This window comes from Gorilla gorilla, chromosome 14 (genome assembly GCF_029281585.2).
Source record: "Gorilla gorilla gorilla isolate KB3781 chromosome 14, NHGRI_mGorGor1-v2.1_pri, whole genome shotgun sequence".
In the NCBI taxonomy this organism is placed as follows: Eukaryota; Metazoa; Chordata; class Mammalia; order Primates; family Hominidae; genus Gorilla; species Gorilla gorilla.
Window position 1 is genome coordinate 76,558,975 of NC_073238.2, and position 16,730 is coordinate 76,575,704.

Genomic DNA, 16,730 nt, shown 5'->3' on the forward strand with positions numbered 1-16,730 from the left:
CTTGCCTATGTGCTGAATGGTATTGCCTAGATTTTATTCTAGGGTTTTTATAATTTTTGGTTTACATTTAAGTCTTTAATCCTTCTTGAATTAATTTTTGTATAAGGTGTAAGCAAGGTTTCCAGTTTCAATTTTCTGCATATGGCTAGCCAGTTATCCCAGAACTATTTATTAAATATGGAATCCTTTCCTCATTGGTTGTTTTTGTCAGGTTTGTTGAAGGTAAGATGATTGCATTTGTGTGGTCTTATTTGATATCTCTATTCTGTTCCATTGGTTTATGTATCTGTTTTTCTACCACGCTGTTTTGGTTACTGTAGCCTTGTAGCATAGTTTAAAGTTGTGTAGCATGATGTCTGCAGCTTTGTTCATTTTGTTTAGGATAATCTTGCCTATACAGGCTCCTTTTTTGGTTCCATATGAATTTTAAAGTAGTTTTTTTCTAATTCTTTGAAGAATGTCAATGGTAGTTTAATGGAATAGCATTGAATCTATAAATTACTTTGGGCAGTATGGCTATTTCACAGTATTAATTCTTCCTATCCCTGTGTTGGGAATGAGCCCCCAAAATCTGGCCATAAACTGGCCCCAAAACTGGCCATAAACAAAATCTCTGCAGCACTGTGACATGTTCATGATGGCCATGACACCCACACTGGAAGGTTGTGCATTTACCGGAAAGAGGGCAAGGAACACCTCTCTCACCCAGCTCGGAAAATAGCTTAAAGGCGTTCTTAAACCGCAAACAGTAGCATGAGCTATCTGTGCCTTAAGGACATGCTCCTGCTGCAGATAACTAGCCAAATCCATCCCTTTATTTTGGCCCATCCCTTTGTTTCCTGTAAGGAATACTTTTAGTTAGTCTATAATCTATAGAAACAATGGTTATCACTGGCTTGCTGTCAATAAATACGTGGGTAAATCTCTGTTCAAGGCTCTCAGCTCTGAAGGCTGTGAGACCCCTGATTTCCCACTCCACACCTCTAAATTTCCGTGTGTGTGTCTTTAATTCCTCTAGCGCTGCTGGGTTAGGGTCTCCCCGACCGAGCTGGTCTCAGCACTCTGAACATGGATTATTTTTCCATTTGTTTGTGTCTTCTCTGATTTCCTTGAGCGTGGTTTGCAGTTCTCCTTGAAGAGGTCCTTCACCACCCTTGTTCTCTGTATTCCTAGGTATTTTATTCTCTTTGTAGCAATTGTGAATGGGAGTTCATTCATGATTTGGCTCTCTGCTTGTCCACTGTTGGTGTATGGGAATGCTTGTAATTTTTGCACTCTGATTTTGTATCCTGAGACATGTCTAATATTTTTACCTTCTACAAATGTCTTATTTACTCTCTCTCTCTTTGATTTGAAACAGGCTGGAGTGCAGGACAGGATCGTGGCACATTGCAGCCTCCTCAAACTCCTGGGCTCTGCCCACCTCAGCCTCTTGAGCAGCTAAAATCAAAGTCATGCGCCACCATGCCTAGCTAATGTTTTTTGTTTGCTTTCTGTTTTTGTTTTTGTTAATTCTTTAGAGCGATGAGATCTCACTGTGTTGCTCAGCCCTGGTCTCGAATTCCTGGGCTAAATCAACCCCCGCATCTCAGCCTCCAAAAGCACAACAATTACAGGCATGAGCTACTGATCTTGTTCATTTGTCCTATTATCAGTTAGCCTTGCTATCACACTCTGTTTGAAATATCAACATTCACTAAATATTCCCAATCCCCCTTACTCTATTCTCTCTACTGTTTTTATAAACAAACTACAAATTTGCTTTTGTACTTATTGCTTATTGCTTAATATTTGTCTTGTTCCAACAGAATGCAAATCCCATGAGGACAGGAGGGGATTTCTGATATATACATATTTATTTAATAAGTAAATGACTATGCAGAGAATGAAATCAGAAGTAAATGCAGGCAAACTATGTACAATAATAATCTGTGAGTGGGTGTTATAACAAGAACACAGTAAGAGTTTCTACCTAGGCATTAGAAGTAGAACAGCACAACCAAATGGTCCGGGACATTGGTCAGAGATAAGAACATAGAGGCATCTTTCCTACCTCTCAGATTGGGTTCCCCACTTTTCTGTGGCTTCCTTTAAATGGAGTTACTCTTCAGGTATTTACCCACGAATTTTAGAGACCCACACCCTATTCCCTTAAATATACCGTCATAGTTGCCATGTTCTTTCTTTTTCTCTCTCTCTGCCTTACTCTTCATTCCTGCCTTGTGTGACCCAGGCACAGAGGATGGCCCTCCTGACTTATGGTGCCCTCCACCCCTGATCTGTAAGTAATAATTCTTTGAATGTAATTTCTATTGTATTAAATTTGTACCTTCCATTGGAAGAACCACAGTTTTCCCCAGGATGCCTGGGGCAAACAAGATCAGGATCCCAGTGCCAGGTGAATGGTCAGACTGGACACTAATAAGACAAGAACCACAAGAGCATCTGCCAATGTAAACAAGTTTCCCATGTGAAGGCCCCCTCTGGATCATAGGTCAGACAACTAGACACTAGGCTGTCTGGCAGGTAAAAGAAATATATCCTGAAAGCCATAATGTAATCATCCATATCCAGCTCCCCTACATTTTCTGTCAGGGTAGGGTTGCTAGCTGCTCTGGTACTGGAACCTAAATTTAGCTGAAGCCTCTCAAAATAGATGCTTAAGGCATTTCAGTAAAAATCAGATTCAAATTTTGGTAATTTGAGAATGAAATCAGAGATTTAGGCCCATTATATTATTGTAAATTGTAAGAATGAAGTAAATAAATTGTATTTTTAATTTAAATTTTAACATGCAGACATAATTATGATAGCCAGCATGAGGGTAAGAAATGGAAATGTAAAACAGAAGAATTCTTCAAATGTATTTTGCTTTCTTTGGGGAAGAAGGATGAGCTGATCCTTTGGCAAGTATAGACATCTGTGCTCGAAGACCAATTTATTCCAGATGGTTTGATCAACTTACAATAAACATAGAACTAAAATCCACTTACAGTCTTAGTATGAAAATTTTCGAGGGTCCTTGTTAGGTTTAGTAGGTTTTTTTTTTTTTTTTTAGATGGAGTTTCACTCTGTCACCCAGGCTGGAGTGCAGTGGCACGATGTTGGCTCACTCCAACTTCTGCTCCCTGGGTTCAAGTGATTCTCCTGCCTCAGGCTCCCGAGTAGCTGGATTTACAGGTGTTCACTACTATGCTGGCTAATTTTTTTTATTTATTTTTTATTTCTTTTTTTTTTTTAGTAGAGATGGGGTTTCACCATGTTGGCCAGGCTGATTTTGAACTCCTGACCTCAAGTGATCTGCCCACCTCAGCCTCCCAAAGTGGGGGATTACAGGTGTAAGCTACCACGCCTGGCCTTGCTTATTTTAAATATTGACTTCAAAGCACTAAAAGTCATGTGAACACTTAAGAAAAAAGAAAGCACATTAAGCAGAATTTATACCGTATGGCAAATGAGGATCAGCTACTAAGTAAAGCGTGCTTAAGTATGCACTAAAACCAAAATGCTTATTGTCATCTTAGCTTATGAAAAGAAAAATGAACAATGTGGGTCACATAAATGTATTCAAAAGAGAAGATTAAAGGGAGACACTGGTGTCTTTGAGGCAAATTATAGTTTGCCGTAAGATAACTTTACAGACATGTTTTAAATCAATGTTTTAACAAAAATCCTGGATAGTTCCTAACTACTTAAAATGTAAATCCTAATTAATTGCAGAATCTTTTCTCCACTTTTGAGACTGTTAAGTTCAGAACCAAGTAAAACATGGGAGGAAAAACAGCTTCACCATTTTGAAAACAATGGTTTCATCTGTGGGGTGAATTGTAACTTCTCATCTTGTAAAAAGATGGAAAACCTTCAAAACCAACAAGGCAGCTACAAATTGACATTCTCTTTCATTTCTGTTTCCATCAATGACTCCTGAACGAGTCTTCTAGCATGAATGATGTCACCTTTTAGCCTCTCCATCTCACTCTTGCTCCCTGAGTAGGTGGTTCTGATCTCTTTCTGCAGCTCTTCCATGCTGCTCAGCAGCCCCATGAATTTGGTTTGGGCAGTGGGCTGTTCCCAGTTTCCTGTGTTATTGACAACACCGGCTACTTATCAAAGTATCTAGAACATAGGTAGTAGGCATTCAAAAATATTACCCAGTAAATTAACAAATAAGAGGCAGCCACATGAAAACCATGCAGACACGCATGTGGTGTTGGATTTTGACTGTTCTATGAACAAATCAAAGGCAATTTATTAATTGTATTATACTGGTCAGAACACCAGTTTTAATTTCTGAGTATAGTGCCAGGTAAATTACGGGACAATCTAGGTGACTAATTACAGGACTATCTAGGTGACTAATTGGAGTAAGGTGTTTTTAAAATATTAGGTAAATCCCACTATCCTTTGATTCAGTTACGCATATATGCCACTTGTTATTACAGAAACAAATACGTTCAAATTTTAAAAAGTAGGCATATGTGAAAATGCTTTTCTACAACATGTTCAGTGTATACATTGTCATATACTATGTAATGCAGAATGATGTCAAGAGTTTTACTATTATCTTGTTATGCAAAGCAAAACCAAAGACTAAGGAAATGAGAAGAGGAAAGGAGATTTATTCAGAGCTTCCTCTCTAGTAAGGGAATCAGCAACTTTCACTTGAGTTTTGGCAGAGACTCAAAGGCAGGTAGAGAAATGGGAAAATATTACAGTGAAAAAACAGACAAGGCTTCAGGTATATAAGATTGGAGGCCATTGGCATGCGGAAGTTGTAGATATCAACTAAAAGATGGACATACTATGTTATTGGTGAGGAGTGCATATTTTGCTTTCTCTGGTTGGTCCAGAGAATTGGAAGTGGGATCAAAAATTAGGAAGGCAATCAGTTCTTAATGACATTCTAAACATTTTGTGCCAATAGTTACAAAAGTCATTATTTAGTTTGCTTGATTGTTACTAGAAACAGTAGTCTGACTTCCTGCAAGTCTGACTTTTAGCAGGCTGGCTTCTTGGTTATTTTAGATAAGAGTTTGGTTTTATGAACACTTGACACAGGTTACAGGTCAAAATTCTGCTTTTATATATGGTCTGACCATTGTTCATTTGTATGCTTAGTCTCTCAGCATGCTCATGACCAAGGGTAATATTTATTAAGGAATTATTATAAACTACATGATATAAGTGAAATACTTGAAGTTCGGCAGTTCAGAGAAAATTGCTCTTTAGTCCTACAGCTAAAAAGTGGTAATAATCAGATTAGAATCTAGATTTCTTTTACCAAGGAGACTTAAGGATCTTTTAAAATTAAACTAAAAACTAATAGACTTCCTGCAAGACACAATTTCAGCATATATTTTTAGCCTCGTATGAGAAATTCTCATAAATATGTAACACAGAAAAATATTTTGATGTTTGGAAATATAAAATAAAAATGATATATGTATAAATAGCATATGCATGCATATGTATATAAATATGTTTACATATAGATAACAATACTGCTGTATATATGGATGCACAAAACAAGTGTTCATAATTAAATTTAAAGAAGTGTGGCATTTATTGTATTCTTTCAATAAAATTTTAAACAAATAGAAATCCTAGTTCTCACATTCCAAAAGAATAAAATACATTTTGGTGTTCTGTGCATTATCTCTATTCCCTGTATATAATATTTTAAAATAAAATTTTTCTGCAAGGACTATATATCCCAATTGCACTGTGATAAGTATTCATAAAAACCACATTCCAATAACTGGTTTCATGTGAACAATTCTTATTTAAACTTTCAGCAAGTCTGCTTTTATGTAAGAATTATATGCCCAGAAGAACAAGCACATTGATAACTAGCTAGGTCAAAAACCAACCAAACTAGGGGATATAATATCATGAAAGTAAGATAAAACAAACAACTCAAGGGTAATTCCCCATACGAAGAAACACAGAAATAAGAAACGAAAAAATAAGTTAAATCTTATTAAAAAACTAGACTATTTTTATTTTTGTTATATTTTTTCACAAAATTAACTGTTCCAATTTAAAATTTTAGTAAGTTAACATGCAAGTATAATTAATTGGATTAGTCAATACTCATATTTGCATACAAAATATAATTTCAAAACTGCAAATTGTTTTTAGAATTTGAAGGTCTATTAGAAATTTCTGTATAACCCTCAGCATTACAAATAGGGAAACAGAAAGCCAATAAAGTAAGTGGTGTATCTCACAAACTTACAACCAGTGAAATGACAGTTAAGCCACAGATTTTATAACTTTCAGTTCAGGATTTTTTTGCTTTATCATTACACTGTCATTACCTTACCATAAATGCTTCCATCCTTTGTCCAGATCATATTTATAGATTCTAATATAATTTAAAGAGGTGTTGACCAGTGGAGCATAGAACATGATTTACTCATGGTCGTGACAGGACAATTCCTCCATAATCACTTATATTCAGTGGCCCTGAAAATTAATAGAGCTAATATTATTTGTAGACAATCTAGTATAAAAAACCTTGTGAATTATTTTAATGGCTTTATTGTGATCATAAAGATCTTTATATCTCTCAATAATTAGCATTAGAGAACACCAAACACTGCTTAGATCCAGCTAAAAAAAAATCAACATGAGTTTAAATATGCTTACTGTGCTTGTATATATTCTTATAAATGACAAAGCATTCACAAATAAAGAGAACCAATGGTTTATTAAAATACTCTGTAAAATCCAAGTCTAGTACTGCTAATCCAAACACTTAATATTTTCAAATATTTCTGCAACACTTTGTATTATTTAAATATAATATTTTCTGTAATTCAAGCATTGGGAAAACTAATGGGTAAAAGTCTTACCCAAATGTTTTATTATATGTTTTCATTTTTATTACACATAGTATAATTTGTTCAGGATATTTGTGAATCAATTAACTTTATAAAATGAATGTTGCCTGTAATATAAAATATTATCATACCAGGCATGTTTAGAAATAATCTCTTTACTAATCTGCTTAGATTGTCACAAATGCATAAATTTTATAAATATTTTTAATGTATGTTTTAATGAAGTGGACTACAAATTCTCAAAATTAAGCTATTATATACATTTTATATTAAGATATATTAATAATAAAAGTAGGAAAACCTACTTTAGGGTTAATAAGAGTTATAGTGAGTATTTAAATTAAATATTCATGGAACAGTTTATATTTGATAACTTCAGTTTAACAATGTAAAGTGTATTATATGTATTTTTTTAATAACACATACATTTGAAAAAATATTTAGTCAAGAGAAAAATATTTTGACATATTTCCCAAATTTAATGTTTAGAAATGTTTTTAAACAACATTTTTAATTGTTTTAATTTATTTTCATATTCTCATACATAATCTTTTGTGCTTTTTTTTTGCCAAAAGAATATTTTTTTCAGGGACCCCATATAAAGTTACACTAAGACCATTCATACAGATACCCCTATAAATAATTTTTAAAATATATACTCTAGAATAAGCCTGTAGAATTGCATACATAAGTTTAAATTTTTACTTACATTCTCTAAGATGAATCTTAAAATAATAATTACTTAATCTTTGTCACCAACTGGGGATGACATAATCAGAGTAGTCCAAGTTTTAAATATTGGGCATTTTTTTTTACAGAGATGAGATTCGAAAAGATCAAACTCCGATTTAAGCATTTGATGCCGGTCATACACACATTTATCTTACGTTACAATCTCTTTGCCACATCCAGTAATTTTCCCAGTACATTATTCATCATTTTTCTCCAGTTTTCAAGATGTTCGTGTATTCCAAGATTCTGTTTAATTCAAGTACCGTAATAAATACTAAGTTTTACTCCTTTAACTGCCTCTCCAAATTATGTAAATGGTATTAACTCACAGCATGGCTTTTTCAACACAATTTGTTAAATCTTTTCTTATACCCAATCAACTACTCTTATCTTAAATGTCTTCCTAGCTTGTCTTCTTCGCCCACTACATATTTGGTGTTGTATTTCTATGGTCAATTCTTAATATCATGTCCTCGATTCCACCATGTTCTGATTGTTGTCCTGTTATAAAACTGGAGGGTCCACAATATAATAAGTCAATTTTGGGTCACCAGTTATACTCGCAACTAAATTATACATCCCTTGAATTGAGGAATTAAATTATTTTCTCCTCTCTCATTTTCTCCCTCCCTCCATTCTTACCTTCCAAACTTTCTCTCTTTTTTTCCCCCAGGTATATTAAAAAATACTGTGCACGATATTTTCTCAGGAACAAAACTGAATGAATGCTCTGTCCAAATCTTTAAATACTTAGCCATTTCAATTGAATTACTAATGGTTTTTAAAAATTTTATTCTTATGGGTGATCTCACTTTCAAGACAAAAGAAATTTGAAAAGTGTCAATTAATGCATTTATATATTAGTATATACTAATATATTAAATATGTTAAAGTAGAAATTCATAAACAAGTACCTGGCTCAGTGAAGTATTAATATAAAATAATAACAAAGGAAACAAGCAGAAAAGGAGGAAAAACAGAAATTAGGAGAAATGAAACACCATAATCTTGCTGTCATGTTTGGCAATAATGACTGGCTATGAGGATAAATGAAGGAGAGGTAGAAAGAGGTGTATAGTTGGATTCTTCTTCACTTCTAAGTAAATACCAAAGTAATATGGTAAAGGTAGAAATAACTTATTGATTGCTTATTTTCCACACTCCATTATCCTAATTCAAGCAATATGTTACCCATATTCCCAAATCTTAAATATCTGTATTGTTTTGCTCCAAGTACTTTTTAGGTTTAACTATAAATGTGGAACCTGGGATAAAATGAACTCTTATAATAAATTTCAAGTACTGTAGTATCAAAGTATAATTTCCTCATATTTTCTACTTATTATGCATTTATTTCTAAAAATATTAATGCAAAAATATCAAAGGCCAACATATTGTAGGTCACTGAACATTATCCATTTTTAGTCACTCAGGCAGTATACTTGTATTTGAGGAAATAATTTTTCAAAAGTATTACTTTTAGTTTCACTTAGCACACAAAGTTCATCTTCATAAATGCTACTATTTTATTCAATACTGACTTCAGTTTGAGGTTTATTTTACCACTTCAGAGACACTTTAGGGAGATGTTAATTTATTTTAAAATTCAATTGGTAACTTAGAGCTTACTTATTTACACGTTAGTAAAAACAAACATTTCTAGGTCCTCTTCACACTCATGGGACTAGGAAAATCAGTTTCAGGAAATTGGAAGGGTAGCATTTTCAGATTACAATGACTAATAAATTGTTATATACTGCAAACTTCAGGTAACATGAAACTGACTAAGTAACACCATGATGACCATAAATGACAGCCTGCAAAAATCTCAGCTATCCATTACTAACTTTACCCGGGATTCCATTTCATCTGTATATCACTGTATATTGATGTTAAACTACTGTGAATAGAAGGACAATGTAAAGGAATACCACTAGGTTTTGTACCAGAAGAATAAAATTATTGTCCAGGTGTACCAATGAATCATTTTGGAACTAGCATTCATCTTCCAAACCTCAATTTTCTTACTTGTTAAAAATTTGAATGAAAACATCTGTCCTTCCTTTCTTTCCCTGGTGTCTTTGGGATTCAGTGGAATAAAGTAAATGAAAGTATTTATAAAACTGCCCAATACCATTTCTCATTATGGCTTTCTTTTATTATCAAAATAATATAATAGCTATTAATGTCTGAACTTCTTTTTGCCTTTCTTCCTTTCAACAAATATACTTCCAATTTTTCCCCTTGCCTCGAGTCTTTATATCTCATTTGTCAGTATTTTGCTCACAGTTTACTTCTCTTAAATTTTGGATAATGTCGATATTTTGCTAAAGGTCTTTGAGTGTATCCCTTTACTTGTCAGTTAAATTTCACAGTCCATGCTCATTTTCAACTTCATAAAGTAAGGACTTTCCTCCAGGCAAAATTGTCTACACTATTATGTGTGTCTACATAATTATTCATGTATATTACTCCCTCCAACCCGTTAGGTACACACAAGTACATATTGGACAGCTTGTTTCTTCTACTTCTTCAGCTGTTAAAACTCCAGCCATCCTTCAGGAGAATAACTCAAATCCTACCTCTTTACTAAAACTTTGATTAATATTAGATGATCTTTAAGATTTCTAAACTCCCATAGTTCTTTTATATAAACTTATCATTTTGCATTTGTCTCACATTTACTTATATTCATTCATATGTTCATTCAATATAGGTTTCCTGGGCACTCACTGCATACCAAACAATATTCTAGATGGTGGGAATACAACAATAAACTGTTAACAACAATAAGAGTAACGTTGATAATAACCTACTCCTCAAGATCTTCTATTCCAAAGGGAATAGGAGGTTGAGAGAAATGACAAGTTACATTTACAGCATCACAGATATTTACAAGTGCTCTGGGGAAAAAAAAGAAATCAATTTAATATGATGTGGCGGATGCTGCATGTATGTTGGGAGTAAAGTTTGCTTTTCTTTCCATACAACTGTATGGAAATGAGAATGCGGGAAATAAGGGATTACCATAGGATTCCTGGGCTTCTGTTGCTGACCAAAATGAACAGGTCTAATATATGAGGCATGACATACTAACTCTACTATGGGTTTTGCTTAATTTGGATGTTGAGGTAATCAGTTATTTCCACACTTATATCCCTCAAATCTATTGTGTATATGCATTGTTTCCAACTTCAATCCAGCATTTGCCCTCAGAAGAAATCAAGCTCTGTATCTCAGGCAGGCATACATGTTTTGATTCCTTTTTCTTTCACTTATTTCCTTCCTACCTTGGGAACTTTTCCTCTGTCTGAAGAAGGAATATATTCGGACTTATTCTATACTTGAATCTCTTCAAGAACTAGGCTTCTGAGACACATAAACCAATGTTTTTCTCTTTGGTACTGTTTTGTGCTATGAAACGATGTCTTTGACACATTTAAGGTCAGAATTCCCTAGCTATCTAAGTGAGAAAGTGATAAATAGTTATAGCACATGAAGAAACCATCCAAAAAATCAATATATATTTTTAAATATTATGGCTAATTCATATTGATACATTATAGTGTTGAAAAATTCACACAGGTAATTTAATATAGCGATAGATTATCTCTGGTTTTCTTGTTAAAAATTAAAATATAAACTTTCAAGTCAACAATTGGCTTTTGAGTATCAATAATAATAGGGACAAGTATAAATAAGAATAGTAATATCAATAGGTAATATAAAATAATTTTCCACTAATTCTTAGTATATGTCAAATTTATTTTAAAAGTAAGAAAGTTGATTTAATTTTTTATATATCCCTTCTAACCTTCATTTTTACCTGTGAGATGATGTGTATTAATCATTTATCAAGAATCTATTAGTAACTGCTACCAGCACAGTTCTCTCTCTGCCTTTGGGATGAAATAAAACAAGCTTATCACTCTAATGGGAAAGAATAGTGCGTGTAAAAAACAGAAACTGAAGCTTGTGATTTGAAAGACATGGATAGAGCAAGGTCATGACACAAAGTGGAAATACACTTTCCTAAATAAGAGAAAGCTGGTAGATAGAATGCCACAAAATTTATTCAGAAATAACCTCATTTAACAATGAAGTCTTATGAAGCTGATGTATGAGTCATTATCTAGAATAGTGCCCATGAAAAGAGAAATGATCATTCTGGTACAAACATTTAAAAATACCATTACGTGACATAGAGTTCTCATTAGTTTGTCAATGCAGAAGAGCTAAAATTTTTATAGCAACACAAGTATATGACTTTAAAGTCATTTATTTCTTAGATGAAAATTGTAGTTCATAATTTAATTAAGATATGTATTATTTTAAAACTGTAAGATGAATCATTATTAAATTTCCTTTTGTGTGAGTGTTAAATTATCCTACGACTCATTATTTGCTGTAGATATGTGGTACACTCTAACCAAAAGATGTATGATTATGTTATTATTTTATTGCAGAACCAAGCACAGAGGGTTTCTACAGGTTACACAATGCTCAACAGTTAGGCCAATAAAGACAATCTGAACATGTAACAAATTTGGAATTCTTGTGGCAGTTTTCATGTAATGGCAATTCCTTCACTAAATGTTTGTTTGTTTGTTTGTTTGTTTGTTTTTGAGACAGAGTCTCGCTCTGTCGCCCAGGCTGGAGTGCAATGGCTTAATCTTGGCTCACTGCAAACTCCTCCTCACAGGTTCAAGCGATTCTCCTGGCTCAGCCTCCCGAGGAGCTGGGATTACAGGTATGCGCTACCACCACTGGCTAATTTCTGTATTTTTAGTACAGACGAGGCTTTGCCATGTTGGCCAGGTTTGTCTCCAACTCCTGACCTCAGGTGATCCACCTGCCTTGGCCTCCCAAAGTGCTGGGATTACAGGCACGAGCCACTGTGCCTGGCCTCACTAAATATTTATTATTGAGTGTTTTATATGACAAGGATTATGAGTGAGATTTGTACATAAAATATATTTTTACTCACAAGTGACTCTATAAGCATGATATAATATTTTGTTCTTTACAGATATTATTTGCAACTGTTAGCAGTGACAAATCCATGCAGGTCTGCAGCAACCTCAATTCCTGCCTCCTGCAAAGAAAGAATTTGACCTAGGGGTAAAAAGCAGACCTGAGAGAGCAAGGTAAGTTTTAAAGCAGAAGTGAAAGTTTATTTAAAAGTTTGAAGGCAGGAATGAAAGGAACTAAAGTATACTTGGAAGAGGGTCAAGCGGGCAACTTGAGAGATTCAAGGGAGCAGTTTGACCGTTTGACTTGGGGTTTCATATGTTGTCATGCTTCTGGGGGGTTGCCTCTCTTCCCTGATTCTTCCTTTCCTGTGGGCTGTCCACCTGCACAGTGACCTACCAGCACTTGGGAGGGGCTGCATGCACAGTGTGTTTGCTGATGTACACATGCTCACTTGAGGCATTCTTCCCTTACCAGTCAAGTGTTCCTAGAGGAAGGTCATATACCAGTTAAACTCCACCATTTTTCATCTTAGTGTGCATGCCTGCGCTCACTTTGCCCAACTCCTGAGATTTTATCAGGAAGATGCTGATTACCAGTTTCAGGTTTTTTCTATCTGCTGAGAGACTGCCTTCCCTAGCACCTGCTGCAACCAATTATTACTTTAGAGAGACAGTGTAACAACCACCTGGCCATCACCAGATGGTCACCTGACATTTCTGGTGGTGAGAGGGCCCTTCCTGCCCTGCTTATGTCTGACCACCTACTATAACAGAACCCCAATTTTAAGTGAATTGAGTCACATAACTGGGGACATTCCATACTTACATATAAACTTTATATATAAGGCAGGGCATGGTGGCTCATGCCTGTAATACCAGCAATTTGTGAGGCCAAGGTATGGGAGGATTGCTTGAGTCCAGGAGTTTGAGATCAGCCTGGGCAACTGAGTGAGACCCCGTCTGTACAAAATTTTTTTAAAAAAATTAGCTGGGCATGGTGTTGCGTGCCTGTAGTTCCAGCTACTTGGGAGGCTTAGATGGGACCACATGAGACAGGATTCTAATTCTCACGGATATATGCCGTAATCTCTCATTTGCTTTATCTCACATAATACAAACACCATTCTGTGTATAAAATGTTAAAACAATCATCAAAATGATCACTAGCAATTTTGCTTCCCTTCCTTCCTTCCTCCCTTTCTTCCTTCCTTTCTTCCTATTTTAATTAAAAAAAAATGGAGAGAAAAGATGTCTCTGAGGTAGATTAACACCAAAATAGTATCATGATGGAACAAGGAAGATTCTTCTCGTCTTTCCACTATGATATTTTTAGCATTTTTGCTATGGTTCTCATGTTTGTTGTTTTAGGCTTATTTATCTCTGGCTTCAGAATGTTGGCGGTAGCTCCAGGCAGCTTCATATAGCAACAATCAAAAGCTAAATGTTCTTTTGGCTCTATCTATATATCTCCCTTTTATTTATTAAGGTATTATTTACATACAATTAAGTTAACCAGGTTAAAATGTACAGTTCAGTGATTTTTTCATAACTTTCTACAATTGTGTAAACTCTACTTTAATCAAGATATACACCAATGCCCTCATCGTAAGTTTTCTCATGCCCCTTTATACTTGATCTTCTCCCCACACTCCAGAAGCCAACCACTGATCTTCTCTGTCAACATACTTTTGTTTATCTAAAATTTCATACAAATATAATCATACAATATGTATTATGTAGTGTTTGAATTCTTGCAGTAATCATAATGTACTAGATACATATTCATATTGTAGTAATATGAATATATAGTAATTGTTTGCTCTTTTTATTGCTGAGTAAGTCCATAATAAGAATATATAACTAGTGAATTTATCCATTCACCAGCTAATGAATGTTTTCGGCTATTATGAATGTTTTATGCTATCACTATCCATGTACTTGATTTTGTATAGACATGTCTATTTCTCATGGATAGCAAATAGGAATGAAGTGGATAGGCTGTATGGTAAATGTATTCTTAACTTTATATAGTATTACCATAATGTTTTCTAAAATGGCTGCACCAATTTGCATTCCTCCCAGTAATATATGAAGGTTCCAATTCCTTTATAGCTTTTTCAGTACTTGTAGTTATACTTTCAATTTTGATTTTTCTGATGACCAATGATGTTGAATATCTTGTGTTTATTGCTCATTTATAAAATCATTATTTTTTGCAAAATGCTTGTTCAAAATTTGCCCATGCTTAATGAAATTCTTTTTCTTCTTTTTGTTAATGTCTGAAGGATCTGTAGGAGGAGTGACCCCCGCAACCTTTTTTTTCTTTTTTAGACGGAGTCTTGGTCTGTCACCCAGGCTGGAGTGCAGTGGCGCGATCTCGGCTTACTGCAACCTCTGCATCCCAGGTTCAAGCTATTCTCCTGCCTCAGCCTCCTGAGTAGCTGGGATTACAGGCACTTGCAACCATGCCTGGCTAATTTTTGGGGGGTTTCTTTTTTTATTTATTTTTTTGCCTTCTGGTAGAGACAGGGTTTCACCATGTTAGTCAGGCTGGTCTCAAACTCCTGACCTCGTGATCCGCCCACTTTGGCCTCCCAAAGTGCTGGGATTACAGGCCTGAGCCACTGCGCCTGGCCGACCCCACTTTTTTATTTCTGATATTGCTAGTTTGTATCACTTTTTTTTCTTGATAAACCTGGCTAGATGGCTGGCCAATTTATTGATATGCTTTCCTTAGAACTAGGTTAGAACAAGAACTAGCTTCACTGATTTTTCCACTTTTTTTCCTGTTTTCCATTTTATTTTCTGCTTTCACCATATTACATCCTTTCTTCTTCTTGCTTTGGGAATAATTTGCCCTTCTTCGAGTTTGTATATGATAAAACTTAGATAGATTATTTATTTCAGACATTTCTTTCTTTCTTATATTGGCTTCTAAAGCATAAATTTTCCTCTGAGCACGATTTTTGCTGTATTACACATATTTGGTTATAAATAGTTAAATGATTTATTAAATGAATTAAGAAGAAAAAGGCAAAACAAAGCATATGGTCTTTTATATGTATCCAGACACTTGCCATTTCCAATTATTCTTTCTGAGGATCTGAATTTCCATGTGGTATCATTTATTTTCATCCTGATGAAGTGAGCATCCTTTAGCATTTCTTATAGTGCATATTTGCTGAAAATGCATTACCTTAGTTTTTCATTTTTATATACAAATATTTTTATTTCATGTTCATTCATAAAAATACATTTTTATTACTTAAACATTTCTGTGTTAATAGGTTTTGCATTTGACACTTTAGAGTTTCTGCTTTTTTTCTCTTCTGGCCTCCATGTTTTCAAAGAGAAATCAGCGTCACATCAAATCATTGTACCTTATACATATCATTTTTCTCTTGCCGTTTTCAAGATTCTCTGCTTATACGTTGCTTTCAACATTTGAGCCTTGGAATAATGGACTTCTTTGTGTTTGTGATTCTGTTTTAGTGCTTGATTAACATCTTATAGCTATAAATTTCTGGATTTTTTTCTCAAATAAGGCATTATTATTTCAAATATTATTTTCTGCAGCATTATTCATCTCCTCTCTGTTTTCAAATTACATGTATGTTTGACTCTGTCATGTAATCTAACATGACACCGGAGGTCTCTTCATTTTTATTCCTTTCAAATATTATTTTATTTTATTTTGAATTCAGAAATACATATGCAGGTTCATTTCATGAATATACAGTGCAATACCAGGGTTTGGGCTTCGATTGTAATAATCCCAAAGAGTGAACATAGTACCAATAGGTAATTTTTCATCCCTCATCCTGCTTCTACCCTCCCCACTTTTGGAGTTCCAAGTGTCTATTATTTTCATCTTTACGTCTATGTGTACCCACTGTTTAGCTTCCATGCCATGAAAACACAGTATTTTATTTTCTGTTTGGGAGTTATTTCTCTTAGGATAATGGCCTCCAGATGCATCCATGTTGCTGCAAAGAACATGATTTTATTCTTTTTTATGGCTGCATAGTATTCTATGGCTTATATACACCACATTTTCTTCATCCAATCAATTGCTGATAGACAGCTAGGTGGGTTCCATGACTTTTCTATTGAGAATAGTGCTGTGATAAACACACTAGTGACAAGTGTTTTTTTAAATAAATAATTGTTTATTTTTATT